Source organism: Oncorhynchus mykiss, chromosome 8 (genome assembly GCF_057628025.1).
Source record: "Oncorhynchus mykiss isolate SJ-2025 chromosome 8, ASM5762802v1, whole genome shotgun sequence".
NCBI lineage: Eukaryota > Metazoa > Chordata > Actinopteri > Salmoniformes > Salmonidae > Oncorhynchus > Oncorhynchus mykiss.
In genome coordinates this window covers 8444619-8455564 of record NC_143029.1, presented here as the reverse complement: position 1 = coordinate 8455564, position 10946 = coordinate 8444619, and positions in this window count along the sequence as shown.

The following is a 10946-nucleotide window of genomic DNA, read 5'->3' as shown; positions in this document are numbered from 1 at the left end:
ATACCCTAGACACCCACCTGAATGTCCCTAACTGTTTTATGGGCCTGCTGTAAGAGGTCTGTATGCAGCCAAAATGCAGTTAGACCTAGAGCAGCACTGCCCCCTCAAGATTCTGAGCCTGCTTGGCAGGGTTGGTCCTACAAAGCCAAAGCCCCCTGATGGGAGAGCATAATATACAAAGGAAATTCTCAAAGCTGCTAATGAGAAGCTTGACGACCTTGTACCTAGCCGGTGGTAATTCCGGTGGGGTGCCCCCACCCAGGCAGTGGCAGTGCTAGCAACACTGGCTGCAGTAACCCATGGGGTTACATTCAGAGAGGGGGTATATTATTGTGGCCCTGGTGGCACAAAATCAAAAGTCTTGACTGCATGGAGATGCTTGGTAATATGGTCAATACGGGGGACCGTGTTGTGGGTGTTTCAGGGAAAAAGTGAACATTTGACCTCCATCATCTAGGACGTGACAATGGTTCATAAAATCTACCCATTTCTGCCCATTTTGTTGCACAGTCTTGCAGGCCTTTTCATACAGCTGCAACTGTATATGCATTCGTAAACCAATACCTTTCTTGTGTTGGACTCTGGGAAGGTGCAACTGTTGAGAATCTGAGTCTATGGTTGTTGTGGGGGAAAGGGGTTGAGTGTGTGTGTGTGTGTTTATCACACAACTGTTGCGAAGGAGTAAAATATGTTCGGGACAATATAGGATGATTCACAATAATTGTTTGCTAACATAATAAATTGCTTGCAATAATGTAATTTTGGTAATGGCGAGACTGGTTAGAGGTAAAATCCTTTGCATAAATTGCCTACATTACCACAAATATTAATAGTTAATTATGGAAAATAAGAAACAGGATTTTAAAAATATATATATTTGTTTTGATATATAATAAAAAAAATCGAGGTGAGGGCGATGGAAATGCATTTGGCGGTTGATCTACTTCTGTGAGTGGCACTGTGTGTTCTTTTTGAAGGATGGGTCCCGGTCTCTTCAGGGCTATGGGATACGGGGGGGGTCGGGGGTGGTCTGCCGGGCATTGGGATGACAACCCAACTCGGGATGAGGAGGGCTTTTAGCGGGTGGAATAGTGGGGACCATTTGGAGGTAGCAATGCAAATATCAGGGTACAGCTATATAGACACTCAATCATCATGTTACTTTTTAATGTTACAAACATATATTTTGATAAATAGAATTGAAAGGTGTGTCTCATTATGATAGGTGGTGAAATAAGTATAGCCAGTTACAGTTGTAATGGCCTAGCAGATAATAAGAAAAGACGATCAGTATTTACCTGGCTAAAAGAGAAGGAATATAATATCTATTGTTTACAGGAAACTCATTCAACAATTTAAGATGGAGTTTTGTGGAAATGAACTGGGGGGGGGGGGGGGGGGGGGGGCGAAATATATTTCTCCCATGGGCAAAGAAATTCAAAGGGGGTGATGGTTTTAATTAACAATAATTTTGATCCAAATGTGCAAATTGTCCAAACAGATCATCAAGGTAGATTGATTATTTTAAATATGTTATTGGACAATAAACAGATATGGCTTATTAACCTATACGGTCTGAATAATGATGATCCAAGCTTCTTTGAACATATGTATAACAATATATCAACTCTACAAGCAACACTAGACTCTATTATTATGGTGGGAGATTTTAATAAGGTCTTAAATAGCTCTATGGACCGGAAAGGAAATCACACTACAAACTATCACCCTCAGGCACTTAAGGAAATCATGAATGTCATGGATATATTGGAGTTAGTGGATATATGGAGGCTTAAATACCCTGACCTAGTGAGATATTCATGGGGAGGCTTAATCAAGCTATGCCATTCTCTCTGGCACCAAAAGTTTAAAGTGTTGATAGGGGACAGAATGTGGTCGGATCATCACATAATTGACATATATATTACTCTTGCGGAATTTCCACTTGGGCGAGGATATTGGAAATTTAATCAAAGCCTACTAGGTGATAAATTGTTTAGAACTAGGACAGAACAATTCATAACTGACCTTTTCAAACAAAACATAGGTACAGCAGATCCCCTTATTGTATGGGACACTTTTAAACGTGCCTTTAGAGGCCATGAAATTCAGTACTCATCTATAAAACAAAAGCAATTTAGATCAAAAGAGTCCATAGAGGCATAGAACGAGTTAGAGGAAAAACAAAAAGAAATGGAAGAACTTATTCAAGAAAGATCTGGTGTAATATATTATTAAAATCAAGCGAACTGGATGGAATATGGGGGGAAAAATGCACCAGATTATTTCTCAATCTTCAATACAGAATTTTTATTTATTGAAACTTGTTACAAATGACAGAGTCACGCATGATTCACTGAATGATATTTTGAAAGAGGAAGTAAAGTACTTTAAGAATATGTTTTCATTTCAGTCTCCTCCATCTCTCCATCTCTCATCATAATGATAATAATGTAAAATGAACATGTGTACAGAAAGACTCATGTGAAGGCCAAATTACAGAGGAGGAACTTCTTGATGCAATTAAAGTTAAAATTAATGTCATACCAGTGTGTAGTATACACACATGTTACATTACTGTGTAGTATACACATGTTACATTACTGTGTAGTATACACATGTTACATTACTGTGTAGTATACACACATGTTACATTACCGTGTAGTATACACACATGTTACATTACCGTGTAGTATACACATGTTACATTACTGTGTAGTATACACACATGTTACATTACTGTGTAGTATACACATGTTACATTACTGTGTAGTATACACACATGTTACATTACTGTGTAGTATACACATGTTACATTACTGTGTAGTATACACACATGTTACATTACTGTGTAGTATACACATGTAACATTACTGTGTAGTATACACATGTTACATTACTGTGTAGTATACACACATGTTACATTACTGTGTAGTATACACACATGTTACATTACTGTGTAGTATACACACATGTTACATTACTGTGTAGTATACACACATGTTACATTACTGTGTAGTATACACACATGTTACATTACTGTGTAGTATACACATGTTACATTACTGTGTAGTATACACACATGTTACATTACTGTGTAGTATACAAACGTTACATTACCGTGTAGTATACACACATGTTACATTACTGTGTAGTATACACACATGTTACATTACTGTGTAGTATACACACATGTTACATTACTGTGTAGTATACACATGTTACATTACTGTGTAGTATACACACATGTTACATTACTGTGTAGTATACACACATGTTACATTACTGTGTAGTATACACACATGTTACATTACTGTGTAGTATACACACATGTTACATTACTGTGTAGTATACACACATGTTACATTACTGTGTAGTATACACATGTTACATTACTGTGTAGTATACACACATGTTACATTACCGTGTAGTATACCAATGAAATGGTCTGATGGAGATGTGGACATACTCGGTGTACAAATCCCAAAAGAAATAAATTCTCACTCCAATAAATTTGTCATAGAACGTTAGCAAAAATAGATCAGATGTTGCTACCATGGAAAGGAAAATACCTGTCTGTTGGTGGAAAAATCACCCTGATTAACTCTTTAGTCATATCACAGTTGACCTATTTGCTTATGATTTTGCCTACACCCAGTGACCTGCTTTTTAAATTATATGAACAAAAAATATTATATTTTATTTGGAATAGCAAGCCAGATAAAATTAAAAGGGCCTATTTATATAACGAATATGAATTCGGGGGGCAGAAATGATTAAATATTAAAGCAGTAGACCACTCACTAAAGGCATCAGTCATACTAAAGGTATACTTAAATCCAAACTGGTTTTCTAGTCAACGGGTAGGAATGTCTCACCCCGTGTTCAAGAATGGCCTTTCCCCCTTTATTCACATTACAACCTGCTCACTTTCGGTTGTTTGAAAATGAAATAATCTCCAAAATATCGTTATTTTTTAAACTAGCCTTAGAAAGTTGGTTGCAATTTTCAGTTTAATCCACCTGAAAAGACAGAACAAAATATACAACACACATTGTGGTTCAACTCAAATATACTAATTGATAATATAAAAATTTATTTTTCAAAGACATTTTTTTAAAAAAGGTATATTTTTTGCGAATGATATCATAAATAGGACTGGTGGAGTTATGTTACACATGCAGCTAACACAGACATATGGGAAATGTTTGCTCTACCCAAAATTACAACCAACTAATTGCAGCATTACCACAAAAATGGAAGAGGCAAGTAGAAGGGGGAAAAAGTAAGGAACTTGTCTGTCGGCCCTGCATTTAAAAGAACGTAAATGGTTAAAGAAAAGTGTGTTAAATAAAAACATATACCAATTTCATTTAAGGGCCAAAAAAACTGACAGCTGTGCCATAAATTGCAAAATAGTTGGGAAGAGATTTTCGATGTACCCATTCCATGGCACATGGTTTATGAATTGATATGCAAAACAACACTGGATTCAAAACTTTGAATTTTTCAATTTAAAATACTATACAAAATTCTTGGAACCAATAGAATGTTCTATATACACACTGCTCAAAACATAAAGGGAACACTTAAACAACACAATGTAACTCCGAGTCAATCACACGAAGCAACACTGATTGACAATACATTTCACATGCTGTTGTGCAAATGGAATAGACAACAGGTGGAAATTAAAGGCAATTCACAAGACACCCCCAATAAAGGAGTGGTTCTGCAGGTGGTGACCACAGACCACTTCTCAGTTCCTATGCTTCCTGGCTGATGTTTTGGTCACTTTTGAATGCTGGCGGTGCTTTCACTCTAGTGGTAGCATGAGACAGAGTCTACAACCCACACAAGTGGCTCAGGTAGTGCAGCTCATCCAGGATGGCACATCAATGTGAGCTGTGGCAAGAAGGTTTGCTGTGTCTGTCAGCGTAGTGTCCAGAGCATGGAGGCGCTACCAGGAGAGAGGCCAGTACATCAGGAGACGTGGAGGAGGCCGTAGGAGGGCAACAACACAGCAGCAGGACCGCTACCTTCGCCTTTGTGCAAGGAGGAGCAGGAGGAGCACTGCCAGAGCCCTGCAAAATGACCTCCAGCAGGCTACAAATGTGCATGTGTCTGCTCAAACGGTCAGAAACAGACTCCATGAGGGTGGTATGAGGGCCCGACGTCCACAGGTGGGGGTTGTGCTTATAGCCCAACACCGTGCAGGACGTTTGGCATTTGACAGAGAACACCAAGATTGGCAAATTCGCCACTGGCGCCCTGTGCTCTTCACAGATGAAAGCAGGTTCACGCTGAGCACGTGACAGACGTGACAGAGTCTGGAGACGCCGTGGAGAACGTTCTGCTGCCTGCAACATCCTCCAGCATGACCGGTTTGGCAGTGGGTCAGTCATGGTGTGGGGTGGCATTTCTTTGGGGGGCCGCACAGCGGTGCTCGCCAGAGGTAGCCTGACTGCTATTAGGTAACGAGATGAGATCCTCAGACCCCTTGTGAGACCATATTCTGGTGCGGTTGGCCCTGGGTTCCTCCCAAAGCAAGACAATGCTAGACCTCATGTGGCTGGAGTGTGTCAACAGTTCCTGCAAGACGAAGGCATTGATGCTATGGACTGGCCCGCCCGTTCCCCAGACCTGAATCTAATTGAGCACATCTGGGACATCATGTCTCGCTCCATCCACCAACGCCACGTTGCACCACAGACTGTCCAGGAGTTGGCGGATGCTTTAGTCCAGGTCTGGGAGGAGATCCCTCAGGAGACCATCCGCCACCTCATCAGGAGCATGCCCAGGCGTTGTAGGGAGTTCATACAGGCACGTGGAGGCCACACACACTACTGAGCCTCATTTTGACTTGTTTTAAGGACATTACATCAAAGTTGGATCAGCCTGTAGTGTGGTTTTCCACTTTAATTTTGAGTGTGACTCCAAATCCAGACCTCCATTGATAAATTTGATTTCCATTGATAATTTTTGTGTGATTTTGTTGTCAGCACATTCAACTATGTCAAGAAAAAAGTATTTAATAAGAATATTTCATTCATTCAGATCTAGGATGTGTTATTTTAGTGTTCCCTTTATTTTTTGAGCACTGTATATGGGGGATACAATCTTCCCAGCTCTGCAGATTTTAGAGTTATTAGATCATTTATTTTGGTATTGTCCAGATGTAGCTTATTTTTGGTCACAGGTCCAGGATTGGCTGAAGAATTGCAACATTTCCCTTGAACTAACGCTGCAGATAGCAATACTGGGTGATTTGAAAAGCTATAGTCAATCAATCAATAATATAATAATTATTTTAGCAAAAATGTTTATTTTTAATTTACAATCTGTAGAAGCTATGAGAATGGAAAGGTTCAGTACTTTTGTGAAGCCTCACAGCACAGAAAAATATATGCCAAATAGAAATCCAAAATGGATGGTGTTAAGAGATAGATGGGAGGGGTTGAATGGAGCTGAAGGGTGGGACTAATAACAAGATAACCAATGGAAAACATACAGGGTCTGTAAAATGTATATAAGTTCAGGAATTTTGTGAAAAAGCACAGTTACAAATAGAAATCAAACTGGATGGACATCAGAGATAGAGGAAGGCCTAAAAAATATATATATATATATAACTACTGTAAAATAGATTGTGTCTGTAAAAAATAACTTGGTGAACGTGTTGCTGGTGAACCTCAGGGTCCTTGGAAACAATCAGGATGTCATCTAAATAGACAAAAACGAAGCGTCCAATCACATCCCTCAGCACATCATTGACTAGGTTCTGGAAAACAGCAGAGGCGTTAGTAAGACCAAAAGGCATAACCAAATACTCAAAGTGACCAAGTGGTGTGTTGAACGCAGTCTTCCACTCATTCCCCTCTCTTATGAGCGGCAAGGGGTACTTGTTCTTAACAGTGATATTATTCAGCCCACGGAGGTCTATGCACGGCCTCAGTGACCATTCCTTATTCTTCACAAAGAAAAACCCAGCACCCGCCGCGGAGGAAGACCCAGAACCCACCGTCGTACGGCCGATGAGGCGGCAGCGACAGGGCATGGTGCTTGCTGAACACAGGAGCTAGATCGTGATACTCGGGAAGAACTGATGACAGGTCCGGAGGTTCTGGAATGAACGGAGGCACAGACAAGGTAGGGGAAAGGACAGAATGTAAACAATTGGTGACAAAATGAACTCCAAGTGGGTACCTTTCCGGCGGACCAGTCAATCTGTGGGTTGTGTAGCTTTAACTATGGATGGCCAAGAACCAGGTGAGAGTAAGGACAGTTGATCTTTTCATGGTGACGACCAGAGAGACGAAGGGTGACAGGGACAGTTCTCTCACAGACACGGGCGAGGAGCTGTCCGTTGAGACCGTTGGCATCGAGGGATGAAATCGAGTGGGACAGTGTCCAGGCCCAACTGGGTAACGACACCTCGGTCCAGGAAGCTCTCGTCAGCGCCCGAATTAATGAGAGCAGATTGAGGAAAAGCCTGGCTTTGCCACACAAGGTTGCCTTCAAGCAGGGGTTTGGGGGGAGATAGGCAGGCGATTTGGCTCAACAGTATATCCCCCACTACTGCCAAGCCCCCGCTACTGCCGAGCCCCCTGGACACCAACGCGTCCTTGAGGTTCTTAATGAGCACGTTCCGAAATACTCCCTGAAGGGCCTCCTCATTCCAGCCGCTCTCATCGGCGAGGGTGCGGAACTCACATGACATCTCAGCAACACTATGGGGGCCTTGACGGCGGGACAGGAGTCATTTAGTGGCATCCTTACTGCAGACAGGGTGGGCAAAGACTTTCTTAATTTCCTCCGTGAATCTGGAGTAGGAGAAGCAGATGGGGGACTCTCTCCCACACCGCTGTTGCCCAGGAAAGCGCTGCTCCACGGAGGCAGCTAATCAGAAAATACATCTTGGCCCGTTCACTTGCATAAGAGTAGGGCTGTTGCTCAAATACTAGTGAACATTGTACCAAAAAGGCTCTGCAAGCTCCAGGTTGCCATCTTAATGCTCGGGAGTTGGAACAAACGGCTCCCGGAGCAGAGGAGAAGGATTTGGGACTGGTTGTGAGCTCTGGGCAGAGGTTCGGCCCTGTAGGTCAGACAGGCTCTGTGTAAACTCCTTGATGTGCTTCAGAAGGGTCTTCAGGGCTTGGTCATGTTGCCCGAGTAGGGCACCTTGGCCTATGAGGGTTTGGTGGAGAGTAGCAGAGTCTGTTGGGTTCATCTCTTTGGCCAGATCATACGTTTACGAGGAGTGGAACAGAGGAACCCAAGGGCAGACTCAGACGAGGAGACTGGGATAAAGTAACCAAGGTATTTATTGAAACACAAGGGGGAGATGGAGTGCAGGTCAGGGGAAGCTTGGGCGTGTTGCTGAAAACCGGGTGTTGAGGCTGAGGCTGGAGCAAGAGGAGTTGGGACAGGGTAAGCAGGTCCGGAGGGGAATCCAAGGGAGTAGTAGAGTGGGGAATCCAGGACAGAGTAGCAGGATGACGAGATGTGGGACAGGAGACAGGGACCAGAGTCAGAGAGGGCAGAACTGTAGCGGAGAGGAAAACAGCTTCAGGCAAGGAAAACAGGCACAACAGAATAACAGGATCGGAATAGTAACAAACGGCTAGAAACGTAGACAGACTGAGCAGAGATTACAATCTGGCAGCGTGGAAGTGGCAGGGCTGAGTATTTGTAGAGGTCTTGATTATGGAACATGTTGAAGCTGGTGGGGATCTGCTCTGACTCCGGCACACCTGTCTCCAACCACACAATCACACAATCACACACACAGAAAGAGAGGGAGAGGGGGAGAGTACTGGGGGAGTGGCACCAGGTCAAGGAGAAACAGGATGAGCAGTTGACGGTGTTGCAGGAGCAGATGTGACACTACCATAAAGGCCTGATTAGTTGAGTGCTGCAGAATGGTTGTCCTTCTGGAAGGTTATACCATCTCCACAGAGGAACTCTGGAGCTCTGTCAGAGTTACAATCTGGTTCTTGGTCACCCCCCTGACCAAGGTAATTTACCCCAATTGCTCAGTTTGGCCGAGCGGCCAGCTCTAGGAACAGTCTAGGTGGTTCCAAACTTCTTTCACTTAAGAATGATGGAGGCCACTGTGCTCTTGGGGACCTTCAATCCTGCAGAAATGTTTTGGTGCCTTTCCCCAGATCTGTGCCTCGACACAATCCTGTCTTGGAGATCTACAGAAAATTCCTTCGACTTCATTGCCTCTAACATGCACTGTCAACTGTTGGACCTTATATAGACAGGTGCATTCCTTTCCCAATCATGTCCAATCAATTGAATTTACCACAGGTGGACTCCAATTAAGGGAAGGGGTCTGATTACTTCCCGAATTTACATCAATTAACAAAAAAATAATAATTTGCAATACGACTTTTTTCTCACGGCCATTTTGTCCGGCAGCAGATTTATTTATTGGCTTTTCTTTTTTCTCCCAAAGCCGTCAATTGCCGTCTAACAGAAACCCTGGTACGTACGGTTACTGTGAGGATAATGCCATTGATGCACTTATTAATGAAGCCAGTGACTGATGTGGTAAAGTCTTTGATGCCGTCTGTGGAGATTGTAAATGAGAATGTGTTCTCGGTCAACTTACCCGGTAAAATACAGATAAAATAAATGTAAAAAGTAGGTTATATCAACACACACACACACACACACACACACTCTCTCTCTCTCTAAGCCAAAGCAGTAGTCAGAACATCAGGCAGTCACTGGAGGAGCCACAGCCTGAAGAACCTCGGACACACTCCCTCACACTCCACAGCACAGCTGCTCAAACTTTAACAGAGAGAGATGCAGAGGACAGCTGACTATCTGCACCATTCATTTTTATAGGACACCGGAGGTAATCTAGCTCACACTCCACTTCTCCCAGAAGGACATCAGCTGACAGACGGGGAGATCTCACTGGCATGCCCAGAGAGAAGACATCATCCTTCTTCCCTGTCAATTGTAAAAGCAGATCTACAGAGAAGACATCTGACTTCAACATCTCCTCCCTGCTCTCTGCTGTAAAAGAGGATGTCACAGCTACAACTGGGGAAGTTCTTCTACTGTCCACTAGGGAAGAGAACCGCTCTGCCTCCATTCAGCGTGGGCTCTGAGAGGCTGTCTGTCACTTACAGACTGGAGGTACTGTAAACAGGTCATGCTGCTCTGAACTAGTGGAGTCACTGAACACTGAATACCTGATATGGATGAGGTGAGAGTGAATACCTTTACCTTTCTACTGGGGTCATTCTGACCTGGGTTGGGAGTGGAGTACGAGGAAGACAAAGAGAAAAAGAGACTAATACTTAGAGAAAGAGATTGAAAAGGAGAGGGAGAGAGAGCAGGTGGGGAAGAGGAGGGAGACATAGCAAAGGGAGAGAGGAAGAGTAGAGAGAGGGAGAAAGGAGGAGAGAAAGGAAGCAGTGAAGGCATTAAGAGAGAGAGTGGAACAGCAAGATATACAAGGAGAGAGAGAGAGAGAGACAGAAAGCTCACCTGGAGGAGAGGTAAAGGATTAGCTAACATCATATTGAAGACGAGAGTGACTGTGTGGAAGTCCTTCTGGTGCTGGAGAGACACCATATCTGGGAGACGACTGAGATATCAGCTGTGAGTAGCCTGTCTTTCACATCATTTAATGACTCAGGAAATTAAACACTGAACAAGGGAATTGCTCAGCTATAGTACGCCTGCTGCTAGTGTTTGATTTAAACAGTGAAATTGCTCTGGTATAATAAAAAAGACCGATATGAGAAGAATTAGTCAATATTTGATGAGTTTATCCTGAATTAGATCACATGATGAGGTAGATTGGCTTATACTTCTCTGTCTGATAAATATTACACTTAGATCTTCTGAGAACCCCCACCCCCCCAAAAAAATGAAAAGTAAGATATAGGCTACCTATATAATTAGAAAGATATACAATT